At 46.1% G+C, this 16,587-nt stretch overlaps 1 long non-coding RNA gene across 1 annotated transcript; it reads right to left on the minus strand.

Moving 5' to 3' along the window:
* Positions 1 to 284: 284 nt before the first annotated feature.
* LOC115802570 (uncharacterized) lies at positions 285 to 15,900 on the minus strand. Its single transcript, XR_004023056.2, has 4 exons — positions 14,287 to 15,900; positions 2,053 to 2,166; positions 1,053 to 1,115; positions 285 to 506 (listed from the first exon to the last, which is right to left on the minus strand). It is a non-coding gene; the product is annotated as an uncharacterized LOC115802570 (long non-coding RNA).
* Between the last annotated feature and the right edge of the window lie 687 nt (positions 15,901 to 16,587).

A 16,587-nucleotide genomic window follows, 5' to 3' on the forward strand; every position in this document is an offset into this window, starting at 1 on the left:
AAGGCGGCATCCCCTTCCTTGGGTGCCAGTTTAGTAGCCCAACAGTAAGCACGGGCTGGATTTTAGTTTCCACTCATCTCCTTGGGTGTGTAAGCTCCACAGTGTATATGATCTGTACAACTCTGTGAAACCGAGCTGCATGACAAGCAATGACAGTAGCAGATTTATAGACCCCAGTTCTAGACTCACTTGAATGGCAAAGCCAGTCTGAATCCCCTTTTTGGACTATATGTCTATTGGAGCGTGTAAGCCTCCAGGTTCTGGCTGCTCTGGGGTGAGGGGAAGACTCTAGCAGAGAGATACTAAGAATTCATGCAAATAAGGCAGTAGGTGGTTGAGCAATTAATTAAACATAAAGAAGCCTGGCTGTAAGTTGTCCCCAAATTGTGGTTTTGTTCATGCAAGTTAGACCACTCCTGCTCCAAGTCCCTGCTTACCACATGCTGTTACTGTGTTCTTGTCTTCTGTGAAGGTAGATACTAGGGATTCTCCTGGTCAGGTGTGAACTGATTGATGGAAAAAATTGCACTTAATCATAATGTATGATCCCTTTAATGTACCGTTGAATTTGAGTTGCTAATATTTTGTTGAGGATTTTGCTTCAATATTCCTCAGGGATATGGCCTTTAATTTTCTTTTCTTAGAGTGTTGTTATCTGGCTTTGGTATGTCAATGGAAAAATTGTTGCCTGCCATATCAGATAAAAAATAATGTTGCAGCCATAAAGCTACTACAGCCACCCAGATGGTGAGCCCTGAGGGAACTCAGGATGGAGACAAATAGGCTGCCCATAGCCAAGCCCTCACCCCCAACTACACACCCTGAGGGGATTCAGGGTGAGAAAGCACTGGGATACTGGCCCCAGATAGCTGACATGCATTTCAAAGGAATGACTTCAGTGAGCCCAGACCCTTGCATTTTCCCACACATAGAAAAGAGCTAACTTCCTTAACTTGAGATGTCTGGTTTTCTCAGTTAACAGTAATCTTTTGATGTTCCAACTACCTGGCCTTTGTCGCAAAAACTCCCACATATCCCGACTCCTCCCTTACCTCTTTGGAAGCATCTCTCCTCTGAGATGCTGTGTCCCGGGCTGAAGTCCTCAGTTTTGCCTGCTGAATAAAACATAACTCTCAACTTTTAGGTTGTGCATTGTTTTTCAGTCCAGGGGTATCAGGGAGATGGTAGCCTCATAAAATGCAGCTGGCTTGACTGTATGATCAGACAGGGCCACACGCTGTGTCCCATAGTTTGGTAGGGCCACAGGCTGTCATCCACAGCTGGACAGGCCGCTGGCTGTGCTCTGCTGTGGGCCTGGCTCCCTGCTCGGGTTGGGCCACCAGCTATGCTCAATAATCACCCTGGGCCTTAGGCTCTGAGACTGGGCAGGATTAGTGCCCAGCCTCTCTGGTTGGGTGAGGCCACAGTCTGTGCTCTGATGCTATGTAGGGCTGCGGGCTTGGCTCCCTGCCCAAACAGGGCAGTAAACTGGGCTCGGAGGCTGCTCAGGGTTCTCTCCCCATGCCCTCTTGTCAGCCAGGGCTGGAGGCTATGCTCAGCAACCAGGCCGGACTGAGGGCTTGGCACCCTGTCCAGGTGGGGCCATAGAATGAGACCTACAGCTGGACAGCCCATTGGCTGTGGACCCAAACTGGACAGAACTGCCCAAAGAGCTCCCTGGCCAGACAGGGACACTACCTCAGCTCTGTGGATAGGCATGGCCACCAGCTGGGCTCTCTGCTCAGGTGCCACCACCAGCAGGAACACAGTCGGCCAAGAGCCACATGCTGCTTTACTATGATCCTTATCCCCTCCTCCGTCTCTAGCTGATCCCTGCTGGTCTAACCCTACTGATTCCCCCAGGGATTCCTGTAAGGCAAGACTGAAGTGGGCCTCCTGGGTAGCATCCTGGAATGCTGGGGAAGCTGGACGTCCACCTTGAGCTCTCTTTTTCCCACAGGAGAAGTTGTAGGTCCTGGGGGACCTTCTAGGTACAGAGCCAGGCCAGCCTGGGGGAGGGGCAATGCAGTCAAAGGGAAGTCCTGCTCTTACCCTTCTAATGCAGTTTTTCCTGGTTTCTGTGATCCAAGGGTATGCTTCAACCCCACTCCTGGGTTCTGGAATCTTCAGAGGTGTCTTGTTGTACACAGTTGCTAGTTGGTCTTTCTGTGAAGGAGACAAACTGGGACCACCTATTCCATCATCTCGCTGCCGTCCCTCCTCCTGACTGATATTTCTTTACTACTATTTTCGACCTTGAAAAAAAGTTATTTTTACACTGCTGCCAAACAAATAGAATCATGACTTATATAGTTAATTTCACGTGTTTTTAGGAATTCTACTAATTTCTGACTTTAACAAAAACTTCTTTTGGGAAATGAAAAGTGGGGGTCTTTCATGGGGTAAATATTACAAAGAAACTGAAACAGGGCTAGAGATACTGATTAGGATCAGGGTCTAGGAAAGCAGCTTAGTCACAAGGTCCCAGAGGCAAGTGGGACTTGGACTTGGAAATGTGATGAGGGGAAGTGAGGATGAGAGGGGCAGGTGAGACATTCAGAGCTGTTAGAACCAAGGAACGGCAGTTCCATGAGAGGCAGCATTTTAGTTCCAAGCCATCTTCGAAGGCATCTTGAAGTAGTGGCTGGAGCTGGCAGAGAATTTGGTAGCAAGGAAGGACAGAGTCTTGCCAATAGCAAGGAGGGCTGACAATTTGTTCACTTGATAAGTGTTTGAGTCCCTGTATGTCAGACACAGACAGTCCCTGGAAGTACAACAATGAACAGGACACACACAATGCCTGCGTTCACAAGCCTCAAGTCTAGTGAAAACAAAGGGCCAGGCCCCTGCTAAGTGAACTGGGTGTCCCAGTAGAGCTCCAGACACGGCCGAACATGAGTGGGAGACAGGGCAAAAGCAGTGCCATACCGATCAAGCGCACACCAAGGAAGACAGGGGAAAGGCTGCACCAACTTGAGCACACAGATGCTTGTCCAGTAGACCCACTTCTTGGTGAGGAGCAGACCCCCTTGCACTGTCAGCGTAGGTCCTTCCTGGCCCAGAGGCTGAGGCTTTGCAGCCAAGTGACACTGGATGTGATGAGGTTCAACAAGAGCCTCAGAGTGCGTAACAAGTCAGCAGTCTCTGCCAGATGCACCCCATTCTGACCAAGCCTGGACATGAACTGAGCTGCCCAGTCTGTTCCCTAGCATTCTTTTTATTTTTTTTGCAGTACGCGGGCCTCTCACTGTTGTGGCCTCTCCCGTTGCGGAGCACAGGCTCCGGACACGCAGGCTCAGCGGCCATGGCTCACGGGCCCAGCCACTCCGCGGCATGTGGGATCTTCCCGGACCGGGGCACAAACCCGTGGCCCCTGCATCAGCAGGAGGACTCTCAACCACTGCGCCACCAGGGAAGCCCTCCCTAGCATTCTTGGCTGCTGACAGTCCATCCCTCAAATTGTGGACAGCTTCTAGAGGTTGTGTTACATCTGTTCAGAGTCCCTTTCCTAGTATTTCCTAAAATGAAATGAAGTGAAATGAAATAATATATGGCATAGTTACATAAGTCTTGTTTAAGCATGCAAAAAAAAAAACACAAAAAACAACAACAATGCTGTGTGGCCCAATAAGTAGAATTTAATTTTGTTTGTCATAGTGTTCATTAGTTTCCTAGGACTGCTATAAACAAGGTGCCATTAATTGGCTTAAAACAATAGAAATGTATTGTCTCACGGTTCTGGAGCCTAGCAGTCTGAAATCAAGGTGTCAGTAGGGTCTCTATGAAGGTGCTAGAGAGAGGCGCTTCCTTGCCTCTTCTAGATTCTGGTGTTTGTGGGCAGTCCTTGGCACTCCTTAGCTTGTAGATGCATCACTTCAGTCACATGGCTGTCTTCTCCCTTCATATCTTCACATTGTCTTCTCACTTTGCGTCTGTCTCTGTGTCCAAATTTCTCCTTTTTATAAGGACGCCAGTCATATTGGAGTAGCTCCCACCCTAGTGACCTCATTTTAACTGGATAACCTCTGATTAGGTTAAGACCCTATTTCCGAATAAGGTCACATTCTGAGGGCCTGGGAGGTAGGACTTCAACATATCTTTTTGAGGGAACACAATCCAACCCATAACATTTATTCTAGGTAATAAGTGGATCTTGAGTCCATTGCCAGGAATCTAGCCACATATTCTCTCTCCTTTCTCTCTCTCTCTTTCTCTCTCCTCTCCATCCCTGCCATCACATTCTACGAAAAAATAAATATGGTGTTTCTCAACCTGGAATATGTTTCTAGTAACATCACATTTTTTAAGCAAAAAAAAAAAAAAAAACCTGCCTATACTATTTATTTAGGAATTAAACTATCAAGTACTTTGTGACATCCCTCAGATTATTTTCCTGTATTGCTTCTTCACTCTCATATTGGCACTAAACATCTCTTGTACCTATAGTCTGAACTGTCCAACTCAATTTTAGATTCATTGAGAACAGGGCTTCTAGTTATTGTTAATCTCACAGAGGAAAATTCTGGTCACAATCTATGGGTAGAACAAATGATTGAAAGCATGTCACAATATCCCCTATGCCTGCCACCAAACACACTGCTCCAGGCAAAATAACTCTGTCTGGGACAGTCCTGTGCAAGCTGGGATGTTTGGTCACCTTAGGACTCAAAATAGTTAAGGTTTAAAGAGCAGGTGAGATGGAGGCAAAAAAGTGTGGATTGTTTTTCTGAGAGACTCAACTCTAAAGAGAAGAAGATAGAGTAATATCTAGAGAAGGAAACAGGGTCAAGAGAATTTTTCACCTCTTTATTCCCCCTCTTTCTTATTTTTTAAACCATGCTGAAGGCCTATTTCTATAATGAAAGGAAAAAGTGAGGATGAGGCTGGAGATATAGGAGGCTAAGGATAATTGATGGAGCAGCATCTTGTCCTCATGAAGTAGAAGAGGCAGGATGCTGAGTCCCGAGGGTAGGAGAAGGTCCTACCTGCCTGAGAGAAAATCCCATGTGTGAAAGTGGGAATGGGAAATGGAGGGGGATTACAACAGATGCTTTCCATCTTGTCAGGATGCAGAGTGAGGAGAGGGGTGGGGTTGAGGCTTGAACGGAGATGAACAAAGGCTTGGAGACGTAAGAAAACAGTAAAACACATTCCAAGAACACAGGAATTCCCAGCTGAGATGGGGAATCCTGAATACGCAGCATATAACATAATTATTATCACCAGCTAGGCTAAGATCCCCAGCCTGTCCAAAGTCATACAACTACAGCATATCATAACATATTTCCAGTCTTGAAAAATATCTACCATTGCATTTAAAAAGACTTGTCTGTGGGCAAGTACATGGCTAGAAAGGAGACAAAAATACTTTTTAACAGGCTTCAGGAGAAAATGAAACATGAGAGGAAGCAAAAAATATACTCAGCCTTTGGCAGGACTATTATTAATGGGCACTCCTTACTGTACTGTGGTAGGCTGCACAGTCAGGCATACATGAGCTCAGACTGGAAAGCAACATGGGGAGAAGAGGAATCAGAGATGGGACAATTTGGAGGCTACATAGGGGCCAAGCACACATTCTTGGCATCCTGGATGGTTTGGAACCTTGACATAACGCCAAGACTTGGCTGCCTGGTACTAAGAACTATCTTTCTCTGGTGGTGGGCATTTATACATACCCTATGGCAAATCCTCATGATAACCCTTTGGGATAGTTATCCAATTTTGCCAAGGGGAAGACTTCCTTTCAATACAGTTAGCTAGTCCATGGCTAGTAAATTAGCAGAGATGAGATGTAGCTAAGCTGATTGATTTAGCCCCTCCCTTTGCCCTTCTTACTTTTCACCTACAACAGTGAGGATAATAACAATACCTAAGCACAAACCTTTGTAAGTATTAAATGAGGTCATGTACGTGAAAGTGTCAGGCACCCCACAGATGCTGCTTATATATTTGTCTAGCATAGTAGTTTTCAACTGGTAGCAATTTTACCCCCCAGGGGATTTGTGGTAATGGAGATATTTTTGATTGTCACAAGTAGGGGAGTGCTATCGGCATCTAGTGGGTAGAGGCCAGGGATGCTGCTAGACATCCTACTATGCACAGGGCAGTCCCCACAGCAAAGAATTAACCTGCCCAAAATGTCAATGGTGGTGATGTTGAATCCCTGCTAGTAGCGTAATGCAGGGGACTGGAAACCGTACACACTAACAAAGCACGGCAGAAGCAAAGTAACAGACAGGTCTCGGTGACAGGACACTTACAGATCTGGATCTTGGACCCACTACTTGCTTTTGACAAGTTATTTTAACCTGTCTGAGCCTCACTTTTCAAATGGGGATCATAATAGCATAAAGTCATTTCAATAAATTAAATAATTGCTGAATAATATTCTGCTAGCACAGTGGAATTAATCATTTGTTACCACCTCGCAATTTAATAGACACCAAGTTTCTAAACTTGCAAACGTTCTTTTCATAGTTAACAGGACTCTCTGCTGTATTTCTTGTGGTGCTTTCTTAAGACAGGTTTTATTCAGAAGAAAGTGACTTAGGGATAGTATTGAAAGCTGTCTGCCATGGCTCAGTATCTTGTTTTTTTTCCCAAATTCTTTTCTGAAAAGATCGCAGTACTTTTGATTTGGGCAAACACTGATCTAGACTTTAAAATCTTTTGCATAACACTGGGTTTCAACTTTCTCACATGTGGATACTCTTACAATCTATCTTGGCTGCCTGAACAGAGGCAGCTCTCTCTCCACTGCAACATAACCAGTAGGCAACATCTCGTATTGTCTGGGTGTTGGTCTCTCCTGACATTTTCACCGGCGAGGCTGCAGAACTGAAGGGCTCACTTTTTTCTTTCCAGCAGCTCACTTCCCACCCGGTCTTTCCTCCTCTGCCCTTCAATGATCCTGATATGCCATGAGTCCTGCCACTTCATGGCTGGTTAAAATATTTCTGATTTTTCCCCAATCTCCCTCTGATGAACGGATCAGACTCCAGGGGACAGTCTGGGAGAGTCTCCTTGGGAAACTTCACACCTTCACTATGCCCTTTAATGGAGAGAATGTGGGTGTGAGGAAGCACAGGAGGCAGAAACCAACGGGGGGGGAGGGGCAGAGTGGAACAAAATGACAGAGGGTAGAGAGAGTATACAGCTTGTAAGGGAAAGGGCAATCACCGGGCAAATAGATGGACCAACAAAGAGAATGGGACTTACAGTCCTAATGGCTTCCATGTGTAGAAAACATTTATATAGGTATATAAAGTATATATACCTACAGACCCAATCAAGCACTGGCCTGGGGGTGGGGTGCTCAAGGCATGTTATGTATTTTCCCTCTGAGCTACCCAACAAGCTGTGAAGAAGTGAAAAGTGGAGGAAATATCGTCGTCCCCACCCTCTCAGATAAAGAAACTTAGATGCAAAGATGTTATAACTTGCCCAGTCTCCCCCTCCCAAAGTGGTTGAAGAATGGGAAAAGGAGAGAAATGGACTCCAGGTTTGCTAAATTTAAGCCTCCTACATCAGAAATTTGCAAGAAAAGCCCACAGGAAAAAATAGAGCAATGAGAGGCCAGAGAAAGAAAAGTGAACAAGGGCACTGATAAGAGTGGGAAAGTTAAAAGAGATGGAATAAAGAAGGGAGCCTGAAGAAACCTAGGAGGAAAAGTGACAGAGACCCGGGACCAGCACAGGGGAGGTCGGCAGTGCCCACTGGCCTCACGTCCTCAATAACACTCTCACCTAACAAGGCAGAGACCACACAGGAAACCGTCCTCTAAGAAAACACCCAAATCAATAACAACATACCTCTGCTCCATTCTTTTCAATACAGACTTTAATTCATAACGCACTCTAAGGGCAGGGGAGGGGAGGGACCAGGGCACTGTTTGGAGGGGGCAAGCACACTAAATACACTGACCTTTTGATGAAAAGTTGGAGAAGGGACAGGTGGCTACAGAAACCACCTCCTGCCCCTTCCGACATCCCCACCCCATTCCCCAAATCCCGTCTTGATTTCTTGGCTTGTCTGATCCGGTAAGAACCTTCCAACGGCTTTTTTTTTTTTTTTTTTAAACACGAGGCTGTGATTAAAACAACCCCCAACTTCTCTTCATCTCTTTTTCTTAAGTTTCTTTTATTAACTGAATTTTTAAAATCCCGTTTCAACTCCACGTGCATTTGCCCATCGTTCTCTAGGCTTAGGAGAGACCCAGAGGCGGCCGCCTCCACAGCAGTCTCCACTGGGGGAGAAGGGTACCGCGCAGTCAGTCCCGGTGCGCCCCCTCCTCCCCGGGCGCCCCTTCCCAAATCCCGTCCGGTCTCCAAAGGCTGGCGTACGCAGTGCGGCTGTAGCCCGCGCTGTAGTCGTAGGACACCTGCGGGGGCGGGGGCGGCGGGGGCAGAGCGCAGTCTGAGAAGAAGGGGGAGAAAGAGGCCAAAAGGCCGGGCCCGTCGTCCCCGCCCGGAGAGTCCGCGGCGGCTGGGTACAGGGGGCGCAAGGGCTCGTTCAAGGTCAAGCCACTGCGGGGGGCAGCCAGGGATGACTTCTTGGTCGTGGGGCCGCCCGGGGCGCTCCAGGGCTCGGGGTACAGTAGGCTCCCCCCCATCGCGGGTGGCGGCTCAAAGAGGCCGGGCTCCAGCTCCGGGGGTCCCCTTAGGACGGCGGCTCCGGTGAGGAGCACATCGAGAGGCTCCGCGGCGAGCAAGACGCCCGCCTCGGTGCCGGCGCCGTAGTCGGGCCCCAGCATCTCGAAGAACTCCGCGGCCTCGGCGCCCTTCTCCAGGTCGCCCAAGCTCACGCCGGGCCCCGACGGGCCGCACCCGCCGCCGCCCGCCCGGGACGGCTCGGTGAAGAAGGACGGGGGCAGGTTGCGGGCCCGCAGCGGGACCTTCCTGGCGCCGGGGACGGCCGGACCCCCTGCAGGGCCGGCCGCGTCCCCTCCCACGCCCCCAGCGCCCGCTCCCACGAGCCCCGCCGCGGGCGCCGCCTCCGCAACCCCGGCAGGATCTGCTGCCCCAGGGACGTGGCTCAGCGAGTCGAAGAGCGCGGCCAGGCTCTGGCTTTGGAGGCTGGCGGCCGCCGCGGCCTGCGACGCCTCCCGCCGGGGGGCCGCCTTGCCGTGGGCCTGGACCGGGACCGTCTGGGCGCTGGCTGCGGCGAGCGGCCGCTTGGCGGGCGTGTCGGCGGCGCCCGGGGAGGGCGGGCCCGGGGGCGCGGCGCCCATGAGGCCGCTGCAGCGCTTGATCTGCTTCTGCAGGTACTTGCGGTGGTTCACCTTCCGCTTCGACTTGCCGGGCTTGTCCAACGCCAGCTTGATGTTGCTGGACGCCGAGTCAATGAAGCTGAGCAGGTCGCGGGTGGCCTCGCGCACGTCCCCGCCCTCGGCGCCCGCCAGCAGCGCGCCCGCCGGTGTCCCGGTCTCCTCGTCCTCGAAACAGCAACCCTTGTCCAGGGCTCCGAAGGCGCTTCCCAGCCCGTCAGGAGAGCCCCCGAAGCCGAAGGGGACGAAGGGGTGCGTGCTGAGGAGCGCCGCCTGGACTGCCATCGCCGCGGCTCCCGGGCGGCCCGCAGCGCCGCCCGTGCGCCCCCGGCCGCTTCCCGCCCGCCGCCCAGGCCCGGCTCCCGCCCTGGCGCTGTGCGCGCGGCACAGCTTCCTCGCTTGGGGCCGGGCTCGCTGCTCGGCCTCCCGGGGGAGCTCATTAGGTCTTGTAAGCGAGGGGCGGAGGGATGGAGCGCGCGGCGACCGCCCCGGTGGCGAAGGGGAGGGGCTTACTTAGCTGGGCTAAGCCGGGGGTGGGGGTGAGGGGGTCGCTTTTCTAGTTTTCTGGGCTTTCTCAAGCTCATCGCCTTAACCCCTTAGTTTCCCTTCGTCCCGCGCGTTTCTCTTGGCTATCTCCAACCGCAAGACGTGAGGATGGGATGGCGCGTCCTCAAACTCCAGCTCCGGTACAACCACGCCCTGGCGCTGGGCACTCTCCATGAGGCTGAGAAGGCAAGAGTCCAGACCCGTGGGTTTCAGTCCCAGCTCTGGTAACAATAGTAGCCATCAGCTACGGGGAAATTGCTTATGCCAGGCACTGTCCATGCATTTCCTCATTTAACCTTTGAACAATAGTCCTATAAAGTACGTATCAGTATTATTATCACCATCTAACAAATGAGTAAACTGAGCCTTAGAGAGTTTCGGTGAGTTGGCCAAAGCTATATCCAGTCCAGGCTGACTCCAAAGCCATTCCTAAGCCCTTGACAAAACTTATGTTCTCTCTCGGCTTCCTCACCTATCAGATAGGAGAAGGAAACTAGTGTCTCTTCAAGCTCTAGCCCTGGTCCTAAGATTCTAACTCAAGTTCCTGCAGGACTCTCAGCTCTATGCTCTTTCTTCTACCTGTTAATTGTTTATAGCAAACTGAGGCCAGCACTTGACCCATCTTTTATTAGCAGTAGACAGCAGGAGGCAAGGAAGTCACTCCCTCTAAGCTAGCTGGTGCTTTAGAGAAACAGCCCTGTGTGTGTATAAAACCCTCAGCCTCTTAGGACAAAATATGGACTGGAACCTCTCCCCTAACTGTCATGCCATTTAAGTTGCCCTTTTGGAACTTCTGTTGCATTTCAAGAATCACCTTGAAGTTCATTTAGACCCACTTTCACCTGGGCGAGTTTCTTGGGATAGAGGAAATGAGTAATTTGGCAGAGCATGAAAGATGATTCAGAAAAGACGGGTTCTGGTCTTAGCCTCACCACTCAATAGCTCTGTGACAGGTTGAAATCCTTGCTCTGATGGGTACATAGCTTCGGGCAAACCAGCTGACCTCTCTCTGCCTTAGCTTACTCATGTTAAATGCAGGTAAGGTTGCCCACCTCACAGGGCACTTGTGATCTTTAAAGGAAACATCCTGTGGAAAATCCTTATCTATTGACTGTTCTATAGCCTGTGATGAGTATTTGCCCTTATTTCTCTAAAACACAAAAAGGTGACTATGTTTCCTTACATGAACATCTAATATGTGATAGAACACCTCAGTCAGAGGGTGTTCATGAGGATTAAGTGAGGTAACATGCATGAAGATACTGTGTGTGTGATAAAGTGTTCTCTAAATAAGTTATTATAGTTTAGGTGCAGAGTCTACCCGGGGCACCATCTCTTTCTTTCTTTCTTTCTTTTTTTTCTGTTTTTTTGGGTGCCGTGTGCAGTGGAAGCCAGAGTCTTAACCACTGGACTGCCAGGGAAGTCCCTAGACCACCTCTTTCAAAACTCTTTTCTTTAGGCCTCATTTTTCAGGATGTAGCAAAACCATTTTTGAGCACCCTGAAGGTACAGCCTTACCAAAAGGAAAGGGCCAGATGAACACTTTTCATTTGGGAGATGAAGTACTTTTCCCAAGCCAACATGCTGAAACAAACTTTTTTTTAACTCAAGTTGGCTCAATTATAATGTACCTTTCGTTTGAGTAACACACAAGATTTTGTCCTCGATGATTCGACTGTTTTTTTTATTGTTGGTGACCTTGCACTCAGAGAATTGTGTGGGCTTGTCACTGAGTTGTGTTTCTCCCCCCTCGGATGTGGATGTCAGCACTTCCCTTTGCCTTTCGGCAGGACCATTCCATTGACCTCTGCGTCTGGCAGCCAAGAGCACTAACTCTTTTTTTTTTACTTTCTTTCAACTGAGCAGCTCTTACAAATCCCGAGATTGCAGAGGACAATATGTTTAATTGAAATCTTTAGTCTGAAAAATCTCTCATAATCCCCACAGAGTTAGCTAAGCCCTCACATAATCATATTCAAAATAAATAGAATATGAAAATATTAATATGTAAAAGTCTGTTTCCAGATCATTGGAGTTCTGAGCATCAAAATTGATTTGGCATTAGATGAGGACAGGTTCAAATTCTGGCCTGCCAGTTGCTAGGTGAGTGCCCTTGGACAAGTCAATCTGCCTTCCTAAAGCTCAGTTTCCTCATCTGAAAAATGGAAGTGGTCCTAACTGTTCTCAGAGTCTTTGTGAGAATGAGGTATCCTAAGAGGCAAATAATACCCCTGAATCTTGCTTGTTTTATGTGCTCAATGGAGATCATCTCAGCTCCTCAGGGTTGTTGTGAGATGCTATATATGAAAGTTCCTGGCACAAAAAAGCAGCTCAACAAATGCCCATGTTTTTGATTCTTTAGGCTCCACCTACTTCTTACCAACATATCACCCTATAAAATCAGCATCATTTGTTCTTTCTTCCAACAAAGTGAGTGACTATTTCCAAATGAAAGAGAGCAGCTATACTTGCAGGTTATAGAAACAGAAAAAAGCAGTGTAATATCATAGAGAGAGTGCTAAAATTAGAACCAGAGATTGAGACTGGAGTCCAATATACCCTTTCATTATCCAGCTGACTATAAAAATTCACTTAACCTCCTGTACCTCAATATTCCCATCTATAAAATGGGAATAATCATGTGAATCAATTTGATGAGGCTATTGTGAAAATCGGTGAGATAATGGAAATGGAAGTTTTTTGTCAACCATAAAGCTCTGTATACAAATATAAGATATTCATGGATTAGAATTTCTATAGTCTGATTCACAAAATTGATCCTTATGCATAAAATATCCATCCAATCACTTATTCATTCAACAGAAAGATACTGACACCAACAATGTGCTCAGCACTGTGCTGGTACTGTGGATACAGAGATAAGAAGCCATGATTCCTACCCTTTCTGGTGGACAGACAGACATGCAAAGAAGCCATTGTAATATAATGTGATACTTCTTAATAGAAGTAAATTAAAGGTACAATAATTGATGGGATAAAAGACCTTCAAGTTGACCAGAGGAGTTGGGGAAGCCTGCATAAACAGGTACCATTTGAGCTAAGAATTAAATGATACATTTGAGTGTGCCAAGCAAATAAGTAGTATCTCTGGGAACAGCCGGGCAGGGACATGGTCATACGAAAGCAACGGTGTCTATGGAAAACTATAGATAAGAAGGCAACAAAGAGCAACTTCTGCTTGAAATAGCTCTATAACTGAGACCAAAATAAATCCTTAGTGCTTCCAATGTGCAGCTAAATGGCACATGTGGACCCCACCTCAAGGTCTCAGTTGCTTTTCCCCTTTCCTTTGGGGAAGAGCTCTATTTCGGATGGAATGAGCTTCAGCAAAGTAAGAGGCCAGCTCCTGCCAGCCCATCAGGCCCCTCCTCCTGTACCCTGAGCAAGCACGCTCACTTGAGTGGTTTTGACATCAATCCATTTCACTTCCTATGGGGCCAAGGGACCTGGCTCCAGCCTGCACTCGGGCCTCTCTGCAGAGCTCCAAACTAGAGCTCTTTTGCCCCACTGATACTCAATGCTGAGCAAGTGGGATTAGTCTCCTTGGGAACCAAGCCCCCCAGGGACTCAAGGGCTGAACTTGCCCCAAACCGTTTGGGAGAATTGAGGTTTCATATTGTTCTTTTACACTTGGATTTCAGGACATTACTTAGACAAAGGCCCACCTGAGAGCTGCCTCCTTTCTTGTGGGTAAATATAGCAGCAGGATCAAAAGCTGACTTACTTATTTTGTTTTCCTCTTTGTAACTTTAATCATATTCCCTGCAGGACAATCTTAGTGCTCAGGGCTGTCAGGAATGCACATTCATAAAGGGAGAAATAATTATGCATCTTTTTTTACTCTCTTTCTCTCTTCCCATACCAACTGCTTGTCATTCACTATTTTTCAAACCTCAAATAAAACAAATTAATTCCTCAGTATCACCACACAATTTATAAAGTATCAATTTCATCACAAAATAATGTTGCCTTTCAAATTGTACACTCCCTAAAATGTATCTCTTGTTTTCTTTCTCATCCTTTCCTCCATCCTTCTAGTCCATGTGACATTGACAATGGCTAGTCTGGAGGATCCAAGATGGCGTCATTCACATGACTGCACCTGTGCTTACACATGCTGGCCTATCCACCAGTAGCTGGTGTAAGAGTACTCAGACTTCTTACATGGAGGCTCAGGAATCCCAGAGACAGTGTTACAATAGGCCCCATGTGACATCTGTCAGGCTTCTTATGATCTAGCTCCAGAATTCCCAGAACATCATTTTTACTACATTCTATTGGTCAAACAAATCACTAAGGCCAGTTCAAGAGGAGAGAAATTAGAATCCAGCCTTCAATGGAAGAAACTGCAAATAATTTGTTTGGTATGTCTTTTAAGTCTCTTTTCATGTATATCACCCCCCACCTTTTGTTTTCCTTGCAATTGGTTTACTGAAGAAACTGGTCATTACCTTGTCATTTTCTCCCACATTCTGGATTTGGTTGATTGCATCCATCTCCCTGGTATCACTTAATATGTTTCTCTGGCCCCTGTGTTTCCTGAAAATGAGGAGTAGATATAGGGGCTTGGTCAGATTCATGGGTTTTTTGTTTTTTTTTTTATGCTATAGTGCTCACACACACACACTATAAAATATATGCTATAATATTTATAATGGTTTCAAAGTAACAATGCCAGTATTCTTACTAGTAATATAATTACTACAAAGAATCTTATTTTTTCTCCTTTTTTCCATTATTTTGTCCTCAAAACATATCCCACTAGTGATGAACAGTCCAATTACTATGTTTTCAATTCACTTTTAAAAATACTCTCTGTGTGGTTATACCACAAATTCAATACACAGTTAGGTTTATTTGTATTACTTTGCTTTACATAAAATTGCTTTATAAATCTTTAATTTTGTTTTATATATTTTTTTAAATTTACATGATTTTGGGCTTCCCTGGTGGCGCAGTGGTTGAGAGTCCGCCTGCCGATGCAGGGGACACGGGTTCGTGTCCCTGTCCGGGAGGATCCCACATGCCGTGGAGCGGCTGGGCCCGTGAGCCATGGCCGCTGAGCCTGCGCGTACGGAGCCTGTGCTACGCAACGGGAGAGGCCACAACAGTGAGAGGCCTGCGTACCGCAAAAAAAAAAAAAAAAAAATTTACATGATTTCAAAGTCAAAACTATATCACAAGACATATTCAAAGAGAGTTAGCTTCTATTGTGGTCCCCTCCACCCAATTTTCTCCCCCCTTCCTATAGGTAATCTTTGTTGTTGTTTTGTTTTGTTTGGGTTCAGGCTTATTCTTTGTTAGATAATCATATTTTTATTATACATTTTCTTCTTCCTTGTTTTTTCTACTTAACAGCAATACATCTTCATTCATTTTTGTTTACAGTTGTGTAGTATTCCACTGAGTGGGTCTACCATAGTTTACTAAACCAGTTCTGTTATGATTAAATTACTTGGGTTTTTCTAGACCTTTTATATTACAAATAGCACTGTGATGAATAGCTTCAATGTAAAACCAAGATCTACTAACTACTGGTCCGGTGCTCCTTTCATAATATTGATGTAGTTGTGAAAATAAGGCATACACTAATTTACATTTCATTCCTTCTTTCATTTATTTAACAAACATTTATTGAACTCAGACTATGCGTCAGAAAATGGTATGATTTTGGAGGAACATAAAGATGCATAAAGCAGAGTCCTACCTTCAGGGAATTCATGATTTGGTAGACAGTGCAGACACATATTCAGCAGAATATGTAAAATAAGCCATGTAAAATAAGGTGTAAACAAATCACTGTGAGTTCAATAGAAAGAGAAATCCACTCGGATAAAGGAAATTGGCAAGGAGACATGGATAATGTGATATTTGAATACAGCAGGAAGAGCAGAATTTCCCAAAGTACATAAAGACAAATAAACACTCGATATAGACTGCATGGAAATTTAGTTCTAATGCTTGTCCTTAGCTAAGATCTTTTTATTTTTACAAGGAGAATGTTTTAATTTACTATTTATTTATATACATTATATATTAGTTAAAATACTGATTTTTCAAATGAGTGTGGATGGCATTTTCAGTGAGTAATGAGGATTTCTGTGTTCCTGGATATGCATAGGAAAATAGTAGGAGACAACACTAACTGGGCTGGGATTATCAAATGTCAAGCCAAGAGACAATGTAAACTCTGTAGTATGTCTCTTTCTTTCCGTATCTGAGATATTGTTGGGCTTGGTTTATGCCAAAGGAAAATAAGACCTGGAGAGAAAAGATCTGGATTTAAGGTTTGGATCTACTTTTTAACTGTGCCTTGTTTATTAATTTATTCTTTTCTACTTTATTTCAGAAAGAAATATAGACCAATTATGAGAGTACATAAAATGCGATGAGATAACACAAATTGAACTGCAAACTAGTGCCCAAATTTTGGTTCCTAATACCATTCCCCAATAAAGGGAAGTAGACCTCCTTGAGAAATGGCTGATTCTAGGACTGGAGGTAGGGAATATAAAAGATGAGCCTGGAACATTTCATAGTACCAGAAAAGTAAAGAAGTGCTCAAAACACTATGTCAAAGGGACACAGGAGCCAACTAAAAGAGCTCCCAATGACCAAAATTGGAACAATTTAAGCAACAAAATAAATAATGTAATATTGGATTATGAAACAAAGAATAAAATAAATATCCATTAGTCCATACTGACGTAAACAAATGATTGAATAAATAAATAAATAAATGAGGGTAATAG

This window comes from Delphinapterus leucas, chromosome 7 (genome assembly GCF_059928025.1).
Source record: "Delphinapterus leucas isolate spDelLeu-1000000601 "Yukka" chromosome 7, BTC_Dleu_Yukka2, whole genome shotgun sequence".
Classification (NCBI taxonomy): domain Eukaryota; kingdom Metazoa; phylum Chordata; class Mammalia; order Artiodactyla; family Monodontidae; genus Delphinapterus; species Delphinapterus leucas.